Source organism: Triticum dicoccoides, chromosome 1B (genome assembly GCF_002162155.2).
Source record: "Triticum dicoccoides isolate Atlit2015 ecotype Zavitan chromosome 1B, WEW_v2.0, whole genome shotgun sequence".
Taxonomy (NCBI): domain Eukaryota; kingdom Viridiplantae; phylum Streptophyta; class Magnoliopsida; order Poales; family Poaceae; genus Triticum; species Triticum dicoccoides.
In genome coordinates, this window is record NC_041381.1 from 238,409,241 (window position 1) to 238,415,654 (window position 6,414).

Sequence of the window (6,414 nt, forward strand, 5' to 3'; positions counted from 1 at the left end):
ACAGAAGTAGTATTGTTCACTTGTCCTCCCCGCCCCTCCATTCATTGAACAACCCCACGGGTGAACAAACATACAGTAAGTACTGTATTTATATAGAACGAACAAGCTCGAACTATTTTCGCGTAGTTAAAAGTTGAGGGCGGGGCTTTTCCTGGGTAGTACGCGCGGCAGTTTTCGGGTAGGCGGTTTGACAGAGAGGCGAGGAGGGCGAGCGAGTGGGGTTGTGCGATTTGATGATGCGTTACTGCTGGAAAGACTTGTGATATGACCACTCACTATAGTCATGAATTACTGGCGCTCCGACCGGGTGATGCCCCCCTTCCGTTCCGCGCTCTAATCTGGTGCATGACACGTCGACCCGGATGCTGGCTCTCCCACATGTAGGAGTAGTAAGAAGGAGCAAAGAATGATGCGGTATATACTAGTACTATACTACTCCCTCCGTTCCTAAATATAAGTCTTTGGAGAGATTTCATGATGGACCACATACGGAGAAAAGTGAGTGGATCTACACATAAAATGCATCTACATACATCCGTATGTGGTCCACAGTGAAATATCTACGAAGACTTATAAACGGAGGGAGTACTACTTAGGTCAGAGGAGTGCGAACCACGGCAGCCCAGTGAACCAGACGTGCGAACCACGGTAGCCCAGTGAACCAACAGTATAAAACAATGTGGTGATATGGCCATAAAAAACAATGTGCTACGGTCCACACTGTAGCATGTACAGTAACACTCCTCTTTATTTGGATCCCTGAGTTAGAGCTAGTTTGGGTTGAAATAGCCTCAAATTATCGAAACAAGAAGGGTTAGTTTGAGCTAGTTTGCTCTAACCCAGCTAAAAAAACTAGCCCGGTGGAGAGGTTCTAATTGGGTTAGTTATCCTTGGGCCTGTAAAAAACAATGCTTGTGATGCTGAGAGGCCTAATAAACCCGGACAGAGGGAGTAGTTTAAATGGAATACAGCATACAGATGTATGAGGACATAGTTTAGAGCCTAGATTCACTCATTTTGCTCCGTATGTAGTAGTCACTTGCTGGAATCTTTGGAAAGACTTATATTTGGGAACGGAGGGAGTACTATACTAATAAAACATTAAGGCCACGAGGCGATGTAGTGCTAGTTACAGGAAGCAAGAAGAAGAAATGCATCCATCGACGATGTCCACCTCCTCGACTCAGGGCGCCGGCCCACCGAATGGCGCCTGAGTAGCAGCGGCTTTCGTGGCCAGGTCGACGTGCTTCTGAACAATGGCATCCAAAGATTCCAGCCGCTGGAAGAAGGCCAGCGTCTTTCTGTCCTCACTTGCCTTGTAGTGGCCTATGTAGACGATTTCCTCGTAGACGTGGATGTGCAGGTCGACGGTTTCTTGCATGGCAAGGTGCTGCGTGGCGAGCACGGCCTTGAGGTGCACATTCTTCGTCGCGACCTCTGGCACCTGCAGGGCCACCAGGGCTTGAAAGAGTTCGTCACCATCTAGGCCGATGTGGGTGGCAGGCAATGAGGAGCCTGGGCGCGCGGGCTGGAGCAGTACGGCAAGGTCGTCCGCGCGCTTCTTGACGGCGGTGAACTTGCGGATGGAGTTGACCATCATGTCGTCCATGCGAGAGGCGAAGTCGGCGTCGGCGAGGGCTACGATGCCTGCGGTCGCCAGCACCATCTGGAAACGCTGCACGGTGCGGGGCCGCAGGCCGGCGCCTTGGATGATTTGGCACAGCCGACTGCCGCTCGCGTCCATCGCCTCCATAGGTGCTTGTGGCTTCTAGTCACTTGGTCTTGGATTGGAGTGAGCAGTGTTGCACAGAGACTTGGGAGTAGATGGATTGGAGTGGTGGGGCGCCTTTATTATATGAGAGTGCAAACTATGTTGCATTCACATCATGTTGGCTCTAGTCTGCTTCTCCAATTAATTCCCTCTGCTTCTAATTGAGGATGCATCATTGACCGTTCAATGTCTCGGGAACCGCTACCCTCTTCCTCCTTGGCATTCAAGCACCTATGGACCCGTCGACGACGAGGTGCCTATGGTGACTTCGTAAATTTCAAGATGATAGTGCCGTGCGTGTGTGCGTTCATAGGGGTGAGTGTATGCATGTGCATATGAGCGCTTGCATCTGTACTATGTCAAAAAAACGTAAATGCGTGTCAAAAAGATACTAGTCAGTATACTCAATATTGTGCACCTCGGAGAGGAAAACGATAGAACTAGTACGTATTTATTTAAGGTGCAGATTCACTCATTCTGCTCCATATGTACTCCTTCTCGGTGTAGTCTAGTCACTTGTTGAAATCTCTAGAAGGGCAAATACTCCTTTCTGGTTTACAGGGCTATACTAGCAAGTAGTTGTACGTACTAGTACAATAGTGGGCTCATATAGCAATTTTGTCTCATGCAAGAGCCTGGCTATATGCGTGCTCCAATGTTCGCAACTGCAACGTTCGGTTTGCACTTAGCGCTTCCCCTCTTCAAGAAGACGAACAATGATGTTACTACTACTGCTTCTACAGTGTCGAATCCACTGCTGCATGTCCGTCCACCGCGAGCGGGATGGATAGCTTGTTGTAGAAGTACTACTACTAAGCAAAAGCATGTCCTTGTTTGCGAGCAACTGCGCGCATGGGCGAGGGAGAAGGCGTGTAGTAAAATCAAGCTTCTCCTCATTCTACGAGTTGACGCGACACATCATAGCACTGGCCCCACATGCTTGCCTCTAAACTTGGCTGAAAGACCCGTAGTGTACAATATATTTGCTGCAACCTCTAACATTTACCCACCACAAATTAAAATATATGTGGCCGTATGCATTGTTCTGATGCAGAGACCGGGGAGTCCCCCCCTTTTTGAAAAAACAAATTAAAATATATATTCCTGTCTTGACCAGATGAGCGTGCAAACTACAATCACCAGGGTGACAGGTAGGGCCAGAAGACTATTTTAATTTTTTTTAAAAACTTCGAGACGGCAACATAGCATGGAGCCGACCCCAACGATTTTAAGCTTACAGGCACGGTACACGCTATCTAGACTACTCTACACATGAAACTGCCACACGAGCGTCCGGGCTGCGCTTGGCTCTTCGCCTCTTCGGGAAGTCGAACAATGATGGTGTACTACTGCACTGGAGGAGTACTACAGTACGCTTCTGGCCATCTGACACTGATTGAACTATTGCATGTCCACCGCGTGCGGGAGGGAGAGCGTGTAGCAAAAGCTTCTCCTAGTCTTGCCAGCCACCACGCTCATGGGCGAGGGAGGGACGCTCCTGTCTTTGCGTGTATGACAGGTAGGCCCGACAGGTGTGTGGCCAACCTGTCATACAGCCAAAGGCAGGTGCAGTTAAGTCCGCGAGGGAGAGGATAATCAAACTTCTCGTTGATGTACGAGTTGACGCGACACATCAAAGCACTGCACTCGATATATTACAATAATTTGCGTCTACCGATGCATTAATTACAATGCATGCATGCATGCCGTGACTCTTCTTTTGATAGTACTTGCATGTGTTGATTTAATGCACCTTGAAGTAGTACTGCCTCTGTTCCTAAATTATAAGTCTTTGTAGGCATTCCATTATGAATTACATACGGATGTATATAGATGCATTTTAAGTGTGGATTCATTCATTTTGCTCCGTATGTAGTCCACCTAGTGAAATCTCTATAAAGACTTACTCCCTCCGTTCGGAATTAGGCTGGTCATAGTGGGGAGTAACTTAGACTAGTAACATGCATGACACATAGTAGCACCATATTTATTATGTTACTGTATCTACCTATGTTACTATAACCATCTCTCTCTTCTTTAATTGCCTGCCACATAAGCATGTTTGCGAGTCCCAAGTGCATGATACTACTTATGTTACTCCCACTATCACCAGCCTTACTTGTCACAAAAATGGACGTATCTAGACGTATTTTAGTGCTAGATACATCCATTTCCGAGACAAGTAATTCCGAACGGAGGGAGTACATTTAGGAACGGAGGGAGTATAAAATATGTGACGGTATGCTTTGTAATACCCCGGCTCAAGTCGAGAGATGGTTGTGCACGAGGAGGGCGAGATCATGCAGACCGAACAGGAACAGGACCCGACGATGGAGCTCTCTAAGGTCTCGATGGACCTCACCATGCTCCACTGCCCCTTGTGCATCCGACCCTTGACGCCTCTAGTGTATGAGGTTCGAATACACCTCGTCCGTTCGGCTGATTGAGCAAGGTGCAGGTTTCTTGATTGATGTGATGTTGGATTGATTTCTGAAGTGCAAGGGAGGGCACCTGGCCTGCACGGACTGCCGCGTCGAGCGCCCCGGGAACCAGCGGCAGTGCCAGAAGTGCGAGCGCGGTGGTGGCTTTGACGTGCGAAACACGGCGGTGGACTCCGTCCTTTCGTCGGTGAGGGTGGAGTGCCCGCACGAAGGCTGTGGGCTCTACGTCACTTACCACAAGCTCGCTGATCACTAGAGCGTGTGTCCGCTCGCACCCTGCAAATGCCCCGTGCCCGTCTGTGGCTACGAAGGCCCGCCGCCGGCGCTCTACCACCACATCAGCACCGCGCATCCCATGCCCGTGCATAGGATCCAGTACGGCAAGGTGCTCCAGTTGCAAGTGCCACTGACGGAGCCACAGCTCTTGCTGTTCGCGAAGGAGGACCGCCGCGTGTTTTTCTTGGTCGGCGGCGTGCTCGACATTGGTGCGCCTATCGCCGTGTCGGTCGTCTGCATCAGAGCGGGGGCGTCCCCACTGCCGCACTACTTGGCCAAGCTGTGGGCGAACGGCCCGCCGAGGGAGCCCAAAGGCACGACCGACACCGTCAAGGTGGAAATGGAGGTGACAAGCAGCAAGGATCCCGGCGACGTCGATGTGCAGGAACTGACCTTCTTGACAGTTCCGCCCAAGCTGCTGGCCGGGGCTAAGCTTGTGTCCCTCCACATTCAGATTGACAAGCTCACGTCCTGAATGTTTCGACATTGCCTTCTGTTTATCTTAGTAATATGCTAATATAGGGATTACCTTGGTCTACTTTAGCTTAAGAAATGGTGGGTTTTGGTGGCGCTGCAGCAATTACTTCGACATCAGATCAGTAATTTCCAACAGTCGAACGGATATTTTGTGTCTGTTGGATATAAAGTTCCTTTGGGTAATAAGTACTACTTGTCATCAAAATGGATAAAATGAGATGTATGTAGACGTATTTTAGTTCTAGACACGTCCCTTTTTATCCATTTTGATGACAAGCACTCCCTTAGTTCCACAATACATGCCTTCCATTTGTCAAAATATAAATGTATCTAGACATGTTTTAGTGTATAGGTACATCCATGATAGAGCCAATCGGATGGTTGAGAACACTACAATTCGTAGCTACAGATGCGTGTGTGACTCCCAGATGCAGAGGCCGGGGGTCATCATCCTCCTTTTCGAGAAAAAACAGACGCGTGTGTGAGAGGACGAGTGCGTGCGTGCACCTCTTCTCTTCCTGTATAACATAGTACTAAACTCAGAGTACAAGTTTTTGTGGGTGGCAGGATGGTGCATGCGAGAAGTCCCGAGAGATAGGTTTAATGCGTCTAAAAAAGGACTAGCCTAGAGCTCGCCACGCGGCTATTCTTGTCGAACACCCCATTAACCATAAGATATGTATACGACGGTGCCAGTTATTGCACATACACAGCAATACTCCCTCCTTTCCGGTTTATGGTGAGTGGTGGAATGTTTTTTGTAGTTTGCAAAAGCACCTAATTAATGCTCTTGTTTTTCTCAAAAATTATGTTTATCAATGCATTAATGGCAATCCATGCATGCATAAAGTACATGCATTGGTCAATTTTCTGTTAATACTCGCATGCAATGATTTAATGCACCTTGGAATCTGAACATGTGTTGGGGAACAACCAAATTGAGCCTTATAAAATGGAAAAACTAAAATTTTGAGATAAGCCCTATAAAACCGGAAAGGAGGGAGTAGAAAAAGAAGTACTCCATCTGGGAATAGTTCAGCACTTCGAAACTAGAACCGTCAATAAATTTTGAGCTTGCGTCTCGTCACATTCCAAATTACTCCATGCTATATTGAATTGCAAACCTGTTCACACCGACTGCAACCTAAACGGTTTCCCACTTAGGAGCATATTAGTACCACGCTAGTATATTGAATTCCAAACCTGTTCCACCGATCACAACCTAAACGGTTTCCCACTTAGGAGCGTATTAGTACTCGGTTATAAATACTAGTATGCCAAGATGACTGCACATTCCTCCTCAACTCCTCATCCACAAAAACAAACAAGTTATTCAGCATCCTTCCCTTGCGTCCGCCATGGCCAGCGTGAGTTTTGGGTCGACAGATTGCTACCAGGGAGAGGCGAGCATGGAAGCGGAAGCACGAGAGATGTCCCGCCTCGTTGCGA

General features: G+C 48.3%; 1 pseudogene; it reads left to right on the top strand.

Moving 5' to 3' along the window:
* Positions 1-4,044: 4,044 nt before the first annotated feature.
* Positions 4,045-4,963, top strand: LOC119304022 (annotated as a pseudogene).
* The last annotated feature ends 1,451 nt before the right edge of the window (positions 4,964-6,414 follow it).